Source organism: Aphelocoma coerulescens, chromosome 4, assembly GCF_041296385.1.
Source record: "Aphelocoma coerulescens isolate FSJ_1873_10779 chromosome 4, UR_Acoe_1.0, whole genome shotgun sequence".
Lineage (NCBI taxonomy): Eukaryota > Metazoa > Chordata > Aves > Passeriformes > Corvidae > Aphelocoma > Aphelocoma coerulescens.
In genome coordinates, this window is record NC_091017.1 from 33,084,253 (window position 1) to 33,106,288 (window position 22,036).

Consider the following 22,036-nt stretch of genomic DNA (forward strand, 5'->3'; position numbering starts at 1 on the left):
TGATGCTGAGGGAGAGGTCTGTAAAGGACACATCTACCTGTCAGTTCACAGAATATAAAGATGTATACATGGCTTTCATAATGCATAAGACATTTTTTCTTTCTCAGCTCAAGATAAACAAGGAAAAAACTCATGTATTTATCACACAATGTGAGCTATTCATTGTAAAGTTTCAGGGTATGTCATAAAGAATGTTTTGTCCAACCATCTTGATTTACTTGTCATTGCTTGTGTCTTGAGTTTAATTAGGTAAGTGCATATTTTGCCCTGAAGAACTAAGCACAGTGCAGGGAAGTTAGCAGTGTGTAGTGGTGGATAGAGGCCACTGGCATGAGGAGATAGAAAAGTACAACTGGTTTTCTGATCATAGTGTCAACAGTTTTTCTTAACTTTGGTCTTGTGGAAATAAACATGGTAAGTAGGTATTGTTTCAAAATTGGCTACACCTTAGTACTAAATCAGTGTACATTGTCCTTGGTAGCAGCCCTATGAAACCTAAGGGAATTTGTAACCATTCTGAATAGAGGATATTTGGTTAATGTGATGTTAGAAATTCAGAGATTTTATGATAGACATAAAGAAACCACAAAAAGCAAACCAGGAAAAAAGTGATTATGTTTCTCATAATAAAACTGATTATTATCAACATAGCGGTTTTATGTTCAATTTGGAGGAAAAGCCCACCATTGTGGCTACAGCTATCTTAGAAGGAAAAAAGTCAGATTCATGCCAAATAAGATTGTAGAACAAAATCTCGAAGGATCAGATTTTCAATTGACACGTTTTCCTGTGCATCATTGTTCTTTAGATCCTGATGTTTTTTAAAACAAAGAGGGTTTTCAGGTAAAGCTAGTGTTGATTAGTTAAATGGTTTTAGACTGTGCATTATTATTTCAAAATATAAACTTAGAAGAAATGAAAGAGAAGAAGAGTAAGATACACTGTTAATATATAGGCCTGCAAGAACAGATTGAATTGGAAGGCTAAATGTTCATTAGGTTTTGATTTTGGTTTTGCAGTGCTAGAATCCTTTGGGTTGAATAGAAACATATCATAGAAACCTCTCTGTAGCTGTTGTCAGACAAGCTTCTTGTTCATCACACAAGCAATGGAGATGTTTGATGTGTTTGTTGTATATGGAGCAGTGGGGATCACTGAGGGTTTTGAAGTTGAGCTGTCCTCACAGTAGGAGTTGATGGGAGAGAAGGGGGCAGGAGAATATGTGCATAGTCCCAGCATATGGTAGTGTCCCTGGTCACCTGCAGTCCATGGTCTTATTTAGTAGTCTTTCCATTCTATAAATTCAGTGGGTTTTGTCTTTTTCTTTCAAAATTGTTTTAAAAATCATCAGTGCTTTTGGTAACTCTTATGGCCTGTAACAATGAGTTCTGTAATTTGTCACAAATTATCACTTGAGCAGGAACAGAGATGGGAAGAAGAGCTATCTAGAGGAAGGAGAATGCAAGATCCAAGTTCTGGGTGTCTAAATTGTGTATCACATACTAATTTTAATTTTTTTAAGGACTCTGTGTATTGTATGTTTCAGCGCTATGAAGGTATATTGTCATTCAATTTTCTGGATTAATGGGAATTATTTAAAACTCTGGTTTGCTACAAATGGAACTGGATTAATGAAAAATTAATTGCATCTACTGCAAGTGTACTGTTGGGCTTTTTAAAGCAGTATTTGTGGCCTTTGTTTCATATAAAGTTCAATGTTCTGAAATGCACATTGAATATTTCTGTTGTCTTTTAAAACAAGGATTTGTACACTGCAAGTATAACATTATTAAAAAGGAATTTTGAATAAACCTTTTTTTGCTACCCAGATTAGATTAATGAGATTTTCTGGCAGTGCTTGAGGTTTAAAGTGAAGAAATGGGCTGGGAGTAAAGTAATTTATTCCATTGCCACACACATGCTCAAGTTTGCAAAATGCAAGCTAAGCAGAATACTTGTTTCATCTACTTTGTGGCTCTATTAACAGAAATAAACTGTAGCTTATCTTAACCAACAAAAGGTGGAAGTGATTATTTAAATATAATGCATGCCTGATATAATGCATATAATGCATTGCTTACTGAAACTAGCATGTAGTTTGCAATATGATTTATTGTAGTATTCTTTTTATGTCCATTCACTTTGACAGCTTCCCCTTTCTTCCAGTAAAGTGCTGCAGTGCATTTTATACACAAGCTGTTCTGTTGTAGGCTGTTTCCACATGCTGCAAAGGTGAGCAGCTAACTGCTAGTCTCATTTGAAGATTTTTTTTTGAAGCTTGCACAGAAACTGCTTTATGAAACACATGGGATTTTTGCCTCTCTCCTAGTAGGAACATAATATGCAAGAGGAGGGGAAAATCTCTTGCTGTATTCTAGATGTGGCACAGAGTCAGTGTGTGACAATATGTGAATGTCTTTGCTTGAATCTTTTGCTAAAGGGACTAACCTACCACAGCAGGAGGCTAACCTGAAATATTGAAACTTTGACCAAGAGTCGGTGTTCTTCTAGATAAAATTCCTGCAACTCCTTGACTTGATTGGCACTACGCTGGGATTTACTTTACCAACATCAATATTTTGTTCCAATGAAGAGCTGTTGGTGTTAGTCAGTTTAATCACTGTATCAATTGAAATCTGAGAGCTCTCTGAAGAAGTTTGGGATCCTTCAGATATAAAAAGGGGTACTAGAAACTAACTTGGTGTAAGTGCCACTTAATATTGATTTTGTTCAACAGCATTTTTTTCACTTTATAGTTGTTGTTCACACTTAATAGCTGCCCAGTTATACTGGGAAGACATGTAACATCATTAAAAAAACCCCTACCCCACAATTCTATCTCAGGATGTTGATATTTAATCAGTTTTGCTGATTGTTTTTGCATCCTGATGGGCTTTGCTTGAGTTGAGAGTTTGTTCTCTCTGTGTTGAAATTACATTGATGATCTCTAAAATGTTGTAGATTATCAAGTGACCTATGCAAAATATGCTTTCTACACTCTGGCAGCTGAGTATTACTGTTGTAGGATGTTCTGGAGAGAGGGACCTTCATTTCAGCCTCGTGATATAATTGCTCAGGTACACCCTTGAGCAACCAGTTGCAACTTCAAAAGATTCATTTTTTCAGAGGCTTTGGTAATGAAGTTTTTACAGTGAATTCAGTAACCTTAACATTTAAGTTGCAGTACAGTCATTAAAGATCTAATTACTTATCTTCTAATTTCAAAAATAGACTCGTAAAACACTCTGACTATAGTGTCATTCTATGGGTGATTCTAGTGAGTAAGTAGGCTATAATATGATACTGGGCAAAAAGTGTGTGGACTAATAGTTCACTGCTTTGGAAATGTCATAGTATCTTCAGTGAATGCAAGAGAACATTAAAAAGCTGGAGCCTCATCAATTTATGAAGGATTATAAATTATGATAACAGATGAGGGGGACTTGATAACCAAGGAAATCTTTCAGTTCCAAGTCCTAATGAAGGTCATGACACAGGGAAAATCTTTCAAAAGCCAAAGTAATTGAAGTATTTATCTTCTGAAAACAACTTAGAAACTTCAACATAACTTTTTGCAATTTATGAATGGCAAGACAGAAACTTTATTTTGCTTGGATTAAGGAAGTAATGGTAGGCATCATCCCAGGAGCAAGTCAGAAAAGTATTATGCCTTAGAGGGACAACTTTCCTGTTCCTCTCCTTATTTTAAGGCTGCGGTATTATCAGTCTGTTTTCCTTTTCAAAACTGTGTCACCTCTACACCAAAGTGCATTTTAAGGTGGGAACTAGTCTATTTACTGGTGCTGTAGTAGATGCATTTTGGAATTGATTCCCTCCATGCCAAGAATCTTTGAGGGTGGGATAGAATAGATGAGAAGTTGCAATCTCCATGGTTGTTTTTCTTTTTGGCCAGGTAGGGAGATGCCCAGTCCTACTTTTAGCTGTGTGAGATGCAAGAAGATCTGCTGGCCTCCAAGGTTCATGCTTAACTTGGAATTGGCTAAGTGCAGAATCGAAGGTTTAATTTTGGAGAAATAAAACAGTAGAGCAATCTTTGAGAAACCAGATGACTTTCAATTCCAGAGGAAAGAATGTGAAAAGTTTACTCTAGAAAAATCATGATTTTTTAAATTAATTTATTTGCAAAAAGAGATTAATCTCTGGAAATGTTTTCCCTAGTGGTCATATTCAGTATACCTAATGAATTTTTGTCCAGTTCTGCAAGTGTTTCATATAATATTTCTTTACATCTTTATCAGTTTGTGTCCCTTACCAGAGGTACAGTGGCTGCTAGGGCAGAGAATATTGCTCTTACATTAGTCAGTTCAGAATTAGGTGAGACCTGGAATGTGGTGTTTCTGGTGATATTTTGAACATGTTTGCTGCTAGTAAGTTTGAATTATTCTAAGATTATTGCTGAAGAACTAACACAGCATTAATTACTGTCTCTAAATCTTCAGAATCTGGTTTGTTGGCTCTAAATATGCAGTTATGGTAATAAAAATCAGGGAATAATTCTAGGAGCAGCAGAGCTGATGGAGTCTCTGTCCAGGGTGGACGCTGCACAGCCTTCCCAGGCTCTGTTCCCAGTTTGCAGTGACATGGGCTTGCTCCCTTCTGTTTTACTTTTCCTGGAGCTGCTGCTGAACTGACTTCCTTGTGAACTGAGCAGTAAATACTGTGTAAGTGTGCCAGGGATGTGGGACATGGGATAAGGACCTCGTTCCTGTGGGAGCCATGAACTGTTCTGCTCCTTCACTGCATCTTTTGGAGCAATGCTTTTAGTAAAATACCTATCAGGGATTCTCTAGATAACTGTTTTGTCCTAGAAGGATGCAACTGAAACGAAGATGAATTGCTAATCTTTGGGTATTAAAATTCATAGCCTAGAAAGCTTTGTTTCATCTTAAACTTTAAGACCATGCAACTGCATTCTGTTTTCCTTTTATTGGTGTAAATCTACCTTCATTTCACTGAAAGTCAGCCTAGCATGCAGCTGGAAAGAAAAATTCAGGCTATTTAATGAGATGCAGTTGAAGAAATCCAGTGAGACAAACTAAGATGAATGAACATGTGGGAAGCAACTACAGTCAAAGTGAATAATATGCTGCATTTTGAGAAATACAAACTAGTAGGAGGGTAGGAATAAAGTGCTTGCAGAGAGTAAGCCAATTGCCTAGAGCTGGGTATCTAACAATAGTTAATTTGGGAGATGAAGTTATTGTCCCATTGCATTGCTTTCCTAAAAGAAATGAGGTAAAACTGGTCTGTCACTTTTGAAAGGCAATGCAGCAGCTGAATCAGTATCGTGAATGAGCCTGTTCAGAACTTGTGGCTTTTCCTGAAGCACTTCCTGAGTGTGGAGGGGGGAACAAAACAAAAAAACCCTCAACCAAATGATAAAAAACCACCTCAAACAAACAAAAAGCAAAACCAAACCAAAACCAAAAAATCTGGAGCAGAGTTACTTATTCTCTTTTATGAATACTTTGGTTTTTCCTATTATAATGGAAATATTTTTAGTGTTTGCATGGTTATCTTACAAATACGTCCTCCAGAAAAACATCTGAACTGTTATAGGGCAGTGTGTCTTATATCTGTATCTTCTAAAATGCAAAGTGAGGAGGTCACGTAGGTGCAGTTTTTAGATGTATGTGTTCTTCTTTTTGTATTGCCTAGCATGTTACTAATAGTAAGACAAGGTGCTCTGTCAGCATGTTTCATTTACCATGTCACTATTAGCTTCCACAGAAGTTCTTAAATGTTCTGAAACAGTATGGGCTTTGAATTTAATTGAGACAAGACTGGTGCTGGATACTTTTGGAGGGCATAGATCCCATTCCCCTTCTATCAAGTTAGAGAATTTGTGTTGGGTGATTTTTTTTAGCATCTTACATTTTAAACCTGTATGGTATATTATCTTAGTTGAGCCTCTTAACAAAATTCTCTGTAGTAGCATACAAAAGTAGTAAGCATCTCATGATGTAGAATAATTGTCTTTAAATTATCTATAGGGGATTTGTTGGAACAACTGATCCCTGCAAGTGGGATTCCCACTTACGTTCATCAGGAGTGAGAAGATGCCACCATTTTCCCCTCCCCTCAGCATGCTCACAGCCTGAGCAGAGAATGCAAAGATAGGGTCTTATTTGTGCAAGTGGCCAGGTGTCAGCCTCTGTGCCTCAAAATTGCTGCCCAGGTGGAGTAGCCCAATCTGTGATCTTCCAATCACATCCTTTTGAAAGGAGATCAGTGTGTGTACATTTTCAATCTTCTAGACTGCTTAAGTGCTAAGAGGTTTTCAGTGCCCTTTTTTGTGTGAATCAGGAGAGCAGTGGTTAGGTAAATGCACGTCTCTTGTGGTTAAATATTTTAGTTGCCACAAGTTGACTCTACATCCTTTCCTGACTCCTGCAGTTATTAGCATGAGGGTGTTCACAGAAAAGGAACCTATCCCCAGGGGTGTGCTGTGTTTGTCTGTGGAGTATAGGTAGTTATTTTCTTGCTCATACGCTTATGTTTATACTCAAAGTACTCTTTAAGCTGCTTGTACTTCTAAGTGTGACTATTTTTCATCTATCACCATTCTGTTTCCATTTGTCTATCACCATTCTATTTCCATTCACTTATCGCCATTTATCTTTGTGATGCATAGCATGGATAGATGACAAAAAGGTTGAAAGTGTATCTTGGGTTTATAGAAAGAAATTATTTTTTCATTTTGATAAAAATACCACTGACTTACTATGCTTATACTAGTATCTCTGTATATTTCAATTTTTATTTTGGTTTCTTGCTTATTAGCTTTGTTGAGAATCACTCACAGCTCATCATATCCGTGTCTGGTATTCAAGGACTTATGCACTTTTCATTAAACTGCATATATGATTTTGACTTGTGGATGATAGAAAATGAAAGGTGAAAATGGAATGGCTACAGAGTTTTTAGAACTGAATAATTCCCCAACCAAGTTATGCAGTTACTTCAAGTGAAAAATTAACAACCTACTGTGCTTGGCATTTTAATAATGTATAGTAAGCTGGTCCCATGTCTGGGGGTTTTGTTTCTTTATTTGCTTTTTATTCTATGTGGGATTTGTTTTATTTATTTTTAATGTTTTGGCACATAAAGAATCAAGGACATTTATGGCATAAGGCTTATTTAATGCATATGTAATTGTTCAATTTTTTTTTTTAATAGAAAGATGTCTGCATCTCAAACTCTAGTTTTTATGTTCAAGTTGTAGATATTGAGGACTTGATATACTTTAGGTATGGCACTTATGGGATTTGACCATGAATTTAGAAATTCATGTTCAGTAAGTCTGCCTCAATATTAAGTATGCAGCAGCTCAACTCCTGACAGCAACGTGTATTGGCTTGGATGTGTATTGCTGTGTATGTGCAGGGTGATGGTAGGGGTTTTAACACTCAGGTACAGAAGAGGCTGATTAGTATTTTAAGCACTGTAAATCATATAACTCTATATTTTGTTTTCCATTTTTGTTTTTCTTTACTTCTTCCCATCACTTTTTGCCTGTTAAAAAATAAAGTTGGTTTTGTTTTCTTCATTAATCCTGTTTGCTGAGTCTGGGTGGGAAGTTTCTGTCAGAGGATGTGACAATGATACTTCTTTATTGTGGAGGCAGGAGGGAAGGGGAAAAGGACACAGTTCACTGCACTAGGGAGTTGTTTGAGTTGTTGTGGTGTGCAGAGTGGGAAAGACTGTATTCCTTTTAAAGTCCTGAGCTTGAGGCAGTAGTACTAAGCTTTGTTCTACCTCTTCAGTCTCCCTGCTATGTATAAAAGTAGTTTCCAGCATGCGAGAGGGCACTGTCTGAGCTAACCCTGGCAAAGGTTTCTATTCCCATCCTGGCTGAGAAGGAGAGGAGAATGTGGAAGTAGTTTTTTTGGGCTTCTGGTAAAAATAAAAGCAGGTCTCAATCCCCAGCTATAGCTAGAGAGTCTGCTGTGGTTGTTTCCTGTGGATTTTGATGAGTCATTTGAACACATAGGATGTTCTTGCAAGTTGTATTTATTTACCCAAATACTGCAACACCTCGAAAACAAACAAAACCTCAGTATCAGCTCTTAACTCTGACTTGTATGAAGTTATTTGGTTCTTTGACAAAGTGCTCTGCAGATCTAGGATTTTTGTACTGTGCTGGTTTTGGACTCAGGTAGAGTTAGTTTTCTTCACAGTGACAAATATGAGCCTGTGTTTTGGATTTGTTCAGAACACACTAATGATAATAGAGATGTTTTAGTTACTGCTGAGCAGGACTTACACAGAGCCAGGGCCTTTTCTGCTTTTTGTACTGCCACGTTGGTAAGGAGACATAATCTAGCAAGATGCAGAATCGTAGACTTGGTTTGTGAAGGGTACCACATCTGATATATGAAGGATTCCTGTGGAGATGAGTGCTTTGTGTTGCTGCTACTTGAATTGTTCTGTAGAAAACAGTTTGGATTCAGTGGTAGTGATGCTGAGCCAAACCTAATGAAATTCAGCCACTGTGGGCTGCTGTTGCTTTTTGGGTTCATCTACTCACTGTTGGCTTGAAAACAAAACACAGGGTTTGTGTTTAGAATTAATTGTGGTTTATGTAGCAGGAGTGACCTTCCTAGTGCTCTCAGTTATAAGCTTGAAAGATACAAGTTGTGAGAGAAAATTCAACCTAAGTGGATTTAAAGGTTAGTGTTTGGATACCTCTATTAATTGCCTAGTGTTTCTTATCTAGAATTGTCAAGGCTTATCTCAGCCACTTTAGTTGGGTGCTCAATTGTCATAGAATCATTTTGAGTATTAGTGCACATTTTAAATAATTCCAACAACTAAGCAGATATCCCCCTGGCTCCATTACAAATATGCCTTAAGGTGCAGAATACTTGAAGGTGACTTCCTATTTCCAGCTTGCACTTCATCAGCAAGGTGATTTGTAACATGTAAATGTAATTGATAGCTCTGCCTGGAATCTGGAGGCTTTGCATAATTCTATTCCTTACTGCTAATTAGTCCACTAGTCAGTTGCTTCTCATATGATCCTTTATATTTTGACAGTCCTAAGAGCAGTATTCATCTTTCACAGACATTTCTCTAAAACCAGCATTCTGTTAAACTCAGAGTCTCAAGTGGGATACTGAGTGAAGGCTCCAAACAGAGGTTCACAACCGAAATATTTTAGGGAGGTGACCTGACCTCTGTCAGCAGTAAACTTTTTGGTGTTCTTCACCACACCTGTGCCCTCCAGCACCAATATTTGAGGTGCCCTCACTGGTCTGGCTACTGGGTTCCATTAGGCTGCTTTCTAAAACTGCTTTCAAAGCAAGATGCCGTTCTCTATACTTTCCAGACATTCTGTGGAGGATCAAGGCAGTTCTTGATCAAGTCTTAGTTAAAGTAACTTGCTTAAGAAAAGCAGACTCTTGTTATTTAAGCAGTATTCTCTCTGGAGAACCGCATGTTCCAAACACTTCGTTATTTTGAAAATTCTGTCTCTGAATATCAAATTCTACGTGAGTCTCTGTTACAGTAATCTATTGGTTTGAGATTGGATTTGCTTGTTGCTAGTGCTATGAAAATGTATTTAAGTAGGACTTTGTGGCATTTCAGTGCAAATGAATAAGAGATGGGTGTATTCCAGACTTATTTTCATAAAAATGTAATAGAAGAAATTATTTAAAGCTTTCTCTTGCATTGACATACTGAAAATTAAGCCTATGAAGCACTAAAAAAATCAGAGAGAACAGGAGTTGGTTGGAGCTGGGTTGGATTAATTTTGTGCCTGGATCTTTGTGCTGTGCTTCTTAGGTGGTTTTTTGTGTTATTTTGAATTCAAAGAGAAATGTGAACAAAACATGATTTGTGTCCAACAAAAGAAGGGGCTTTAGCTGATAAAAATTATTAAGAAATCCATCTGGTTGCAAGAGTTGACCTGAAGTCTCCCTTTTTTTCTCCACCTGTCATTGATTCTGCCACTGCATATGATGAGGATATGCATACATACTCATAATGCAGGAAATGCTTAAGGTTTCCAACACCGTTAACTGAGGATGAGGATAGTGGCTTACACAAACCACTCAGATCCCTGCCATCATCTACTGCTTGGAGGAAGTGGCAGACCATCATCCAAAGTACTGCACCTCTCTCCTCACTATAAATCTGTCAACTGTTGAAGATCAACCATGTTCTGAGGGTGTGTCATAGTTATTTCTATTTTCTATGCACTAGCTCTTGCAACCCCACAATGTAGAATAATATTTTGGCAATATAAGATGCAAATTAAACAAATTTATTGACTATCCCAAAAATGTAGTTTGGGAAGTAACTCAAATCTCAGTTTGTTCTGGTCACAGTGGGTCAGCCTTATGTCCCATAAGTGAGATTATTGTTTGTGTTGCTTTGCTCAGGGGTGCAGATGTGAACATGTTTTTAGATGAAGATTTTCAAGGTGTGTTGTTCTGCTACAGGCTGGAACCTTCCTCTATGCCTCTTTGTTTTGTTGTTTGTTTTTTTTTTCTTTTTTTTTCTGAATACTGGTGCTGGTTTTTTTTTCCTGGCAGTAAATATGGCTGTCTAACATTCAGTTTTTCAGCACATACTCTGCTCTTAATGAATGTGATCATTTACAAAGTGTCACTGTAGTATTGGCATGCTAAATAATTTAGGGAGCTGTGGCAGGTAGATAGCTCTGTGGTGTCTATGTTACTATGGCAATACATTTGCTTAATGTAAATATTAGTCATTCTGACCGTATGAATCTCAGAGCCTCTGACATTATTAGCTGTGTCTGGGAGGTGGGAGTCTGTGTATCTGAAAGAAAAGTTGTTCTAGCAATATTAATAGTTTAAAGATGACTTTCTTTTTCATAATTCCTTCTGCTTTGTGACCGAGCTACATAATCTATTGATTGTAATGAGCAGAGCAGAACATTTCTCACATTTTTTTATCATGGTTGTAATGCAGCTCCATTATAAAGAAATAGATAACTGTATTCTGATCCTCTGAAAATTCAGCTGACTGAAATGATAGGAAATAGGATCTTGAGGGCCATCAGCTTTGCTCCTGAGCACAGTCAAGGCAGTTTAGATGCACAAGCAATAAAATCAAACTTGGAAGAAAAATTTCCAGGGTATTAGATTCAGTTCCCTGACTTGAAGAGGAAGCTAAGCCTAAGGGACTTTTCCATCCCCTCTATGGGTACCGGCAGGTAGAGAATTACTTAAGAAACACCTAATTTGTCAGAAAATTAATGCATAAACAATATGTTAATGAAGTTTGTTTCTGAAATAGTTTTTTAGATTTTTTTTAGTCCATTTTTATGAACCATTTCCAGGGAAAATGAACTACCTTCTGCAAAATCTTCCCTTTATTGCCAACTTATTCATGATTGTATGAACTATTCTTTGTTATGATCTGCTAGCACCTTTGAGGTGCAAATAGAAGCAGCAGAAGAATTAGATCACAGTTGATAGTGTATATAAAAGTTTGGTCACTTCAAGCCATGAATACTGAATATACTCCAGCAGTATTTGTAACATTTTATGTACTTTTTGAAACCTCAGAGTGTTAAACTGCTAAGCTTAAGATCAGTTTTAAAAAGATTATTTGTCTGGAATGTTCTGCCTTTTCCCTGTATTGAGAATTGTCCCCACCCTTCCTGCCAAACATCTGTAATGCAGAAAAAGAAAGCATGGTATGCAGTGAATGATGTCTTTAATTATTTGTAGGGTAGATTATACTGGAGGTTTCTGTGTGCTGCAGTCTGACATCAGTGCTCAGCATCTATCTGTGTTTGGCCCATTATCTGTCAAAGAAGGAAATAATTCAAAAAACAGTAGTAGCCAAGCAAAGACTTCTGGTTTCTTTGAATTTCACAGAAGAGATTTTGCCAGACTTGTATAAGTGTTCTTTACATTTTCTGTCTCTGAGATGATAAAACTTTTGCTGTAAGTGCTTGCACGTAAGGCAAAGCTCCTTGCTAGACAAGAATACAAACTAGAGTTGTTGCCTTTCCATGGCACTGATGCTCACAGATGCTAGTCTGGAACTCAAGTTAACCTAGGAAAATTAATTATTTACCACATCTTTTCCCGACAAGCCTGCCTGTGGGAATACTGTGCTGTTGGCTGTCTCCTCTTTAAAAATATAGTATGCTTTAGGTGTATCTGTTGATTTTAGATGCAGAGAAGTATTGAAACATTTAGATTCAGAATGCCTACCAAGTATTAGCATAGTTGAAATAGTAATTGGAGGGGCTTCTCTGTTTATGCTTTTAGTAAACAAACCATACTCATAAAATGGCTTGGGAAAAGCCACATCCAGCACAATGTATTACAGGAAAAAGACTGCAGAGGCACTTTCTACTCTGTGGGAAGAACCTGTGTAGAGAGACTTGCTCCTGTGGAACCAGGCTGGCAGGGTTTTCCCTTAGGGAAAGAGACTTGATGCTTCTGCTGTTCCGAAGTCACAAGTATCTATTTTCAAGACAGATTTCTGTGAGGGATACTTTGAGCTCTCAACAAACAGTCTTTCCTAGGTTTGGCTGCTGGAACTGCTGTGCGCCACAGGAACATGGCAGAGTGGGAGGGAGGGGATAGGGTGTGTGTTCCCTTGGCATAACTCATACCAAAGGGGTCTGGTGGAGGCTTAGCTGTCTTGGTGAGCTTGTGGCACTAGAATCTACCACTGAAGTAGACTGCTCTCTTTTTTTTCCCCATCTGCAGCACAGGCTTGGGGATGCCAGACAGTGGTGCCATGGCTTCCTACAAGCAGGGATGCAGTGGAATGCTCCACAGAAAGCTGTATACCAAATCTTCTCTTTCTGACCTCCACAGCATTTCTTTGCTTCTACTGCTGAAACACTGCATGCCTGTATTTTAAAGCTGGGCTGAAGAAAGTGGAATGGGTTGTGTTACAAGCTGAATGTTTAATTCAGGTGATAAATTGAAAGGAACAAAAGTGTGTTCAAAAAAGCAGTTGCATTTAATGTTTCACACATGATTTGCTCTGCTAGTTTTTTTTACTGTCACAGTGCAAATGCCTTTTCACTTTTCCCCACAGAAGAAAAAAATCTAATTGTTCTGCAGTGCCTTTTTTATGTGTGTAATGAATGTCTGCTTTTGAGCATTACCTTACAAATAAAGTGGAGATTTTATCTGTAGTGTTTTTATGCTTTGTGTTGTCATTCTTTATATTCTCCTTTGAAAAGGTAATGATGGCAGTTGTGTAGTCCTGTATGTGACTCTCCTAGAGGAGGGAGAGCTAGCACCACTCTCGTGTTGGGATGGAGATATCCCAGAGGAGCTTTGTTTCTCAAGCTTGTGCTGTGACTGTAAGTTGTTTTTGGACTGGCACATATGAGTCCTCACACTGGGTAGTGTTGATCCATGGATAGCTGGCACTTAATTATCCCATCTCACCTTCTTTTCACTGCTGTCACAGGACAAGTACATTGCAGAGATTAAAATGGAAAGAATATTATGGCCCTTGTCCTCTTCCGTTATCCTTAAAAATATTTATTGTCTGAGTGCTTATATAGATGTGGCATAAAAATATATAGGCTAGTTTAAGGTCTAAAGTATATTTCCAGTATCCTTTTCAGTAAATGGAGGTGCTTTTATACTTGTAGTTTTGACAGAAGATGGTGAAAAAGGTGATAAAAACCCAACAGCTATGGTTTCCAGGGTTTTGTTGTTAATTTTGTTAGTATCTCAGTGCTTTCTTTTTCTGTTAAGGATTAGAAAGTATATGTCAAGTGTAATTTAATATATTGTAGATACAAAAATATTTGTCACGTAGTCCTTATTGTTACTGCAGTAAGAGAGACACTGTTGAAATCATAGTAACATGCGATGTTTACCTGCCTGTTGCATTGTTAGAACATGGCTTTGGGTTCTCAGAAGGATCAGGAAAAAGGCACAGAAGGCTTGAGCTCCCTCACAGCATGAGCTCAACACGTGTTTATTTCCAGGTGCAGAAGACTTAACTTCAGAGCTACAGTAATACTAAAGGATGTGATTCTAACATCCTGCTTGATTATTACAGTTTAATGCCACTCAGCATTATAATTAGCTTTACTAGACATTAATAAGTGGGTTTAATATTCAAGCCATGGTGTTGGAGTTAAGTGTGCCAATGAACCTTATCAGTGGAGCAAAATGTAAATTTTAACTCATTTATCTCATTAGTCGTTAATAAGGCTGTGCTTCGCAAATCATGGCTGCATCATCTGCTGATTATACCCTCTGATCTGCTAAGCAAAACAGCAATCTAATAATAGCCCTACGTTGCATGAAATTCTCCCACTGGTGTTCTGAAACACTTCATGTATTTATTTTTTTTCATTTAGGGAGCCTTGATTGTGTCTTACCTCTTCTGCACAATGCCAAAATATAGAAGTGAAGGTAAGATGAGAATTCATTGCCCATAGGCCCTGGGTTTAGAAGTGTTTTGCCAAATAGGAGTTTGTGATGCAGGCTATAAGTCTAAGTGTGTAGTCTGTGAGTCTAAGAGTGTGGTGCATAGGGATTCTGAGAGTTTTTGGGACAGGTAAATGGCCAGACAATCAACTGAACAATGTTGACTTGCTCCCTTAATAATAATCAGAACTCTCTAAAAGTCTGTGGCCCTTGTATTAAGGGAGAAATTGAGCTGAGTGTTTTGCCTCAGGCCCGTGTACAAAGGAAGAGAATTGGAGGAGAAAGTAAAGTCTAGTGGCTTGAGCTCTTGTATGCAAGCAGTTACCATTGCAGCTCATGATGATGATCACTGTGTGCCCTGCATGTTATTCAGAGCAAGTAAGAGGAAATTGAACACATTTGAATTCTTCTAGCAAGTCCAGTTTTGATGCTTTTTCCCAGCAAGTTGCTCATACAGTGTTGTCTAAGTCTAAAGAAATTTGTTCAGTTCTTCTAGAAATTTTTAAGCTTTGAAGGTTTCCCAAAGAAATGTTGGTAAGATTCACTGACTGGGAGTGAACAGGGTTGATTCTGGTGTCTGAGGCAACAAAACTCAGTCATTCCACTTGTAAGCTAATTTGGTTCAGGTTTGCTTCCATGTGGTCTTTTATTTTGAAATATTTATTCATTCTCAGGTTGAATTTTTTAATGTTTGCATCTCTTTCTAGAGCAACATTAAAGCAGTATTTCAGATACATATGGTCTGTCATGAGAGAATCTGTTTAAATGGTTGCTAGAGGTGCAAGGGGAATCTCTTGTCTTACCATACTGCGTTAAATTGATATTCAAATCCCTTTGTAGTTGCTAAGGAATGTGAGATGGGACAGCTGCTAGCAGTGTATTTTAATAGCAATAGCTACTGCCCACACAGATGCACAGAGCCTGTTGACTACTTTTGGGGGTAGATGGACTGTGCTAGTAGTTATCCATCACAGTACTGTGTTGTATTTTCTGCATTGATCTTAGTGATGGTCAAGTCTGTTGGTAGATACATTGTCACAGAGAAAAGTCAGTTTTTCTCTAGAGAAAACCGTGGATTTGGCTCCCAGTCCTGCTGAGTTTGATGATGGAGAGTCATTCCATCTGTACATGTGGAATCCAGTGGTTTTCATTTTAAAGTGTTGGCAACTTTGGGGACTGATTCTTTCCCATTAGGCTGATTGTTGTGGTATCCATAATTGCAGCTGTATGTGCCTTTGGTACTGGCACTCCTGAAGAGAGGCTTTCATAGTATCATAAAATGGCTTGGGTTGGAAGGAACCTGAAAGATTATCCAGTTTCAGTCCTGCCACCCTGGGCAGGGACACCTTTCACTAGATAAGGTTGCTCGGGGCCTCATCTAACTTGGCCTTGAATACTTCAGGGATTGGGCATCCACAACTTCTCTGGGCAACCTGTTCCACTGTCTCACTACCCTCTGAGTAAAGAACTTCTTCCTATCACCTAATCCAAACCCCTCCTCTTGTAGTTCAAAAACATTTCCCCTTGTCCTATCACTGTCTGTAAAAAATTGCTCTCCCTCCTTTTTGTAAGCCCCCTTAAAGTACTGGAAGGCTGCAGTGAGATCTCCCCGAACAACCCCAGCTCTCTCAGGCTGTCTTTGTAGGAGAGGTGCTCCAAGCCTTCAGGTCATCTTTGTGGCCCTCCTCTGGACCTGCCCTAACAGGTCCGCATCTTTCTTGTGCTGAGGATTGTGGACCTGGGTGCAGTATTCGAGGTGTGGTCTCACAAGGGCAGGGTTTTCTTCTGTCCTTCATTAATTTGTCATTAGTCATATATATTTGGTTTTGTGCTGACTTACTAAAAACTCAGTTTATTTTTAGGTAGTTTTTTCAGCACAGACACTTGGTTGTATGCAAATGCTTCATAAAGTCACTGAAGGGCTTCCTGAGACATTCTGTGACACTCAGGACTGAGGGTGATGTAAAAGAGTAAAAGTCTGCTTGAGAACAGCAGGGATGTCTGAACTGCCTAACAGTTCTGAAACAGCAGGGAAGGACTTTATGATTGCAGTGGCTGTGGCAGGAATTACTGTGAAAGTGTAATGTTATCTGTGGGGCAAGGTGAAGATAAAACAGAGAATGGAGATGGCAGTATATGTGGTGACAGTAGAAATACTCTAAGTTTTGTTTTAGCAGAGGGATAGCTGGTGAACGATGTAACAGTTCTGCATATTCTGAAGTACTTTCATAACTGATGCATCAAAACAAAAAATTGGTTTGACATATGCTTTCTACAATTCAGAGGCTGGAAAAATAATCATAAATTTTTCAATTCAGTGTCAAGAATCATGTCCTCAGGAATAAAGTTGGAGGTCTCGCTTCCAAACATGCTGTGGTTATAGCTGACAGCTGTTCAAGGCCTGTGCATACACAGACTTTCTCATGCTTCTTTGAACTGCTTGTGTCTTCAGCTTGCGCTTCTCCTGTGGAGACCTCTGAGGACTGGTGTCAGATCTGACTGTGGGATACTGTAGCTTCTGCAGCTCTGACAGCCTTACATGGGAGGACAGAAGTGGAGGTGAGAAGCAGCAGGTTTCCCCACGATATACACAGACACTCCTCACTTTCAGAACTGTGCAGGCAGGAATGAACAACCTGTTGATGGGTGGAACCTGTGCTTTCCCACGCCGATGGAAGCCTCTGTAGGTGTTACAAAATTCGGTGGGAGAGGCTGTGGTTTGACTTTTGGTTATCTATGCTGAGAGGCGTTCCTGCCGGGGCTGACATCCAACTCTTTTATTTGCTAGGCTTTCCGTATTGGTCATTCCAAGTTTATTACTATTTAAAAAGTTTAAATAGTAATTCGATTTTATTTTACTTGAATCTGATATTTGCTCCACCTTTTATATTTGTGAGGCTCTGTGTTGTGCAGAACACTCCCTTTATTAGATGAATAGTCTTCATTTGCAATTTGTTAGGTTATTTGCCTTCTTTTACTCTCCAGGGTGTGAGAGGTGCTAGTTTATCTGCATTCCTTTCTGGACTAGAAAGACACATGTATTTCTGTTCATGTTTTCTCAAAGGTTCAAAGGCAAGACTGAAAAAAAATTATACAGAATTGTTATCAAAGTGTCAGATTATCTCAACCTTTTTTTTTTTTTAATTGTTCCTTTGATTGTTTATCAGTTTTTGTTTTTGCATGGTGGCAACATGTCCAAGACAGGTGTTGTATAGACTATATATGTTTCATTTTTGGCCAATGCATTCATATATTTCATTATCCAGGGAAAGGCATTCACAGGAATGGGAGGTGCCGTAATGATACTCAGTTTTCAGTTGCAGAAGACTCGGTGGTATAAGAGTGTAAAATATTTTCATAGTAGACTAGCCTTATGTTATGAGATCAGAGATGAAGAATTAATTTGCACTCTACATAATGGACAACTTAACACTGTTTACATGACACAAATAATTTTATTCCTAGGAAAGCTGGAGAAGCTTCGAGGGAAAGACATCTACCACCTGTATAAAATGCAATGTAACTAAATAGAAATGGAAATATAAACAACATGTAGATTTTTCTTTGATCTGGCTTTTTATGCACTAAACATCATAAAAATGCCAACAATCAGTTTTGAATTTTCTTGTTTATTACCATATGTATTAAAAGCAAAAAATTTAACTTACATATAGAAAACTCTAGTCTGCCGAAATCCACCCAACATGCAAATCTGTACTAATGTTATTAAAATCTGTACTGCAGGGGGTGAGTTTGTTTTTTCATTGAACTGTGCTCACAGATGTGCTATTTTATTGAGGTTCTTGACTTTGTTACAGGAATTAATATAACATGAATCTTCAACTTCTGTTTGTCTGCTCTGGGTTGGAATAGAAAGGGAGAGGGAGAGCAGTGCAGTGTCCTATGAGACAAATACCTGGAATTTTGTGCTTTGGGGATGGGGAGCTGGAGGAGTAGGATAGGATTTTGTAAGGAGTGTTCATTTTGCCATTCCCCCCCCCCCCCCCCTTTTTATTCTTCCACCCCTTTGTTCCTCAGTGTACAGTGAGATATAATGATTTGTGTGTCTCATTTTAAACAGTTCAGTGGTTTTGCCCAAATTTGACAATTGAAAATCATGAGAAGAATTTTGCAAGTGCTTTTCTCTTTGTCAAACTTGAGCATAATTTAGGAGAAAGAAGTTCACCAGCTTCTGGAGCTTTCTCCAAGCTAAATTGGAAATGTCTGATGCAAACAATATTGGTTCACAGTGTTCTGTTGTTTCTATCCTCCTTTTAATTCTTTTAAAGTAGGGAAGAAAGCTGACAAAAATACATTTTATATTTAAAAGTATCAATCCACTAAATATAACATTTTGCCACAAGGCCCTACCTAGTATGAGGTGGTAGATGTACACAGGGCAAGATAAGAAAATAACCTTTCAGATTTTAGTATTTCATTAAATTGAGTAGGTTTGAGGAGTAATTTGTGATAGGCATCTGCCATCCTACAGTGCACTGAGATGGTTGTCCTGAAGCTCTGTAACAATATGCTTTTGCTCAGTCCATTTGTTCATTAGTTCATCATGTCACTAACATGCTATAATTTCAGAGTGTAGGAAATAATGTTGACTTGGTGGATAAGTAGCTTGGGGTGATAATTCTCCCTAAAATGAGTAGTTTCAGTAACCATGTACAGAAGATAAATGACAGATTAGAGTTATCTAGTCAATTATTATAGTCCATCTACTATAATGAACATATTGAGAGGTATAAAAGGGTTTTACTGTGTGATAGCTACTTAAATTTAGATAGAGTTATAAACTGATTTTTTCTAGGAAAAAGAGAACTTTGTATTGTGAATGAAGTTTTGGAAGGAGAAATAAATATCCTTATAGATTAAGTATTATGTTAGCAACTGTGCAGTAACCATTCTATACCTAACAGTTTTGATTTTATGGAATATTTTGTCCTTTTCTGGTACTTTTAGTTTTAAAGAGAAAGATAAACAAGAGAGCAATTCCATCTGCAGAATGGAAGTTCTTTTCTCAGTGAAAACTTGGCAACAATCCTCATGGGAAGCTTGTTGTTAGGTTTGTTTCTTTATTGATCAAATAATCATGATAGTCTTAATGGTGTTTTACTGCTGAGTCTTATGTTTGAACTGTATCTAGAACCTGCAGAATAAACTCAGTGTAGAAATTAAAAAAAATTTATGGCTTCTTTATCATGAAACACGGAATGTTTAGAATATGTGTGTATTTGCATTTTATTGTGATTAGTGCTGAAAGCACACGCATCTTCTTTAGTGTCACTTTGTAGGCTTGAGAACATTATTCTTGGACTTCTTATGCTTATTATAATGAGTAATTTGACATGTTGTACAAATCATTTGAAAAATCGTCTTACATACTATTATAAAACATGTAGCTTAATCTTGTTTTCTGTAATCTACATATGATATTTACAGGTATATTGATAACATTTTTCTAGACCATCTTTCTCTTGGGAAGATAGTATTTCCTGTTCTGTATGCTAGTGTTCTGAAAATAGTTTTAAATCTTCAGGGTATAGAGTCTTCTATTGCTTTGCTGGTCTCATTCATCTTCCTGTCAGGAAAGCCTTTTCTAGAAAGGCAACTTAATAATTTCCTATGAATTTATTTTATAATTTTAGCTTCAGAAACTGTTTTACCTTTCTCAAAAACAATCTAAACAAGAAAAAGTGTTCCATCACTCCAGCATCACAACTTCAGGAAACATGTGGTTTTTCTAAATTATGAGCATGTTGGGGCCAGGTTTGTGTGTCACAAAGGTGTCAGAATTATCTTGGAAAGCAAAATTGATGCACAGAATGCATGGATCATTTTGATTTCTTTCTTCCACTTACATAATCAGAACATAGCGTAGGTTTTGTCAAATGTCTGTTTTCTGATGTGTTGCTCCATCCCACTCCTGGATAGCCATGAATTTGGAAATAAACCCTCTACAGATCCTCGGTAAAGATGAGGACTTTGGCAACAATTGTTTTTTAGCAATAATTCACTTCAATTATGACAAAATATTACTAGTCTAGACATAGCATGTGATATTTGTAATTCACCTGTAAATGAAGTAATGAAAGGTAGATTCTTTCACTCAGTGACATGTGCTGTGCCCTTTGGGGTTGTTTTGTTTCTCTTTGAGACTTGGTATGAAAACACGCTTGCAGTACAAAATTTTAAACTGAGGTTTATTGTGCTTGTAATGTCTGTCTCACACAGTACACCACCAAATGCTTTGATCTGTGGGCCCTGGACATTTTTGTGACTTGATTTTCTATGGAAGCAGTCTTTTCTGGGGTCATCAATTTTGGTGGTGATGTGGGAATGAACCAGCAAAGCTAAAGCCTTTAAACTGATTTCAGTTCAATGACATCTGCATTCTTTAGTATGTAGGTAGAAAAGAACTTTTCTGAACTGCTATTCTAAAGGCAATTTTTTAAAGTTTAGTTTTAATATCCCTTTTGCACCACCTGTCTGCTACTAGCAGACTAGACGCCTCAGTCATACTGTGCCAGAATGCTGTTGGGAATAGAGAGGTAGCTATCTTGGATTTTAAGAACCCTAGCTGCTATTTTATTACTAAGTTTTTAACCAATGTAATCTGTGTTTTGAACCACTAATTGTTACTGAATTGCTGGCTTTCTGTAGTAGGTTAAATATGAGGACATCAAATACAACAGAGAAACAGGTTTATTATATTCCTTATCTCTCATAAAAAGGATCAAGTCATACCATTAGAATAACAACTGTATTTTTTTGTCTCTCTAGCTTCAGAATTGTGACCTAGGGATATGAATATGTAGTTCATTCCTCCTGGGACTTTGCAAACATAGCTTCAGTAATTGTATGCTCTCAAGTTCCACTGAAATTGACTATGTGCAAATGTGTGTGGTAGATGAAGATACCCTGTGGTGTAACAGGTAAATCGAGCCTTTCCTGAGCAGGTCAAGGTCTCTGTCAAGTATTCTAGGTTGTTTAATTTCTGTTTTCTTGAGCAATCAGTGCCATTTCTCTACTTTGGTAATGTGACCTTTGATGAACTGTCTTTGCTGGGTAGCTGTTTACCGTCCTAGATACACTGTGTGTAATTTTAGCCTAACCCATCAATGCATTTTGGACCATACTACCTAACTGGCATCTCTGTTCTTTCATTTTGGCTGATCCATGCAGTAGGAGTCTCTGAGGGCTTGGAATGTGGCTTAGCCTGTGTCTCAGTGGATAGGCTGCCAGCAGGAGTTGATCCTGTTGCTTGCCCTTGAAGCAAGCCTGTTTATGCCAGTGTAGCACTGCTGGGCTGGGGCTGTCAGCTGAGCCTTGGGGTGTCACTGCTGCTTGCTTGCTGTGGGGAATTGACTGTTCATGTGTCTGAAGAACCATGTAGTTACTTAATGCTGGAACCTGGACCTCCTAATGTATAATACCATAGGATTATACAGATCACATGAAGAGCTTAGTGGTAGCCCAATTGAGCTAATGTGAATCTACAATAAATATGTGAGTAGTGTGGCTCCCCAGACATTTGATAAAAGATGAATTGTGGTTTTTAACTGAAGCAGGCTGACTGTAGATAGGACAGGAAGATTTTTTTCTCATTA

At 37.9% G+C, this 22,036-nt stretch overlaps 1 protein-coding gene across 6 annotated transcripts in view; it reads left to right on the plus strand.

Moving 5' to 3' along the window:
• The window catches only part of FHIP1A (FHF complex subunit HOOK interacting protein 1A), a 117,353-nt gene that overhangs the window by 17,717 nt on the left and 77,600 nt on the right, over window positions 1-22,036 (plus strand). The window contains exon 1 of one of the 6 annotated variants that reach the window (XM_069013475.1): window positions 14,363-14,405. The exons of the other annotated variants lie outside the window; for them this stretch is intronic. The gene's annotated coding sequence lies outside the window, so the exon portion shown is untranslated. Of the gene's footprint in view, window positions 1-14,362; window positions 14,406-22,036 lie in introns of those variants that run through there. 6 annotated transcript variants of the gene reach the window in all.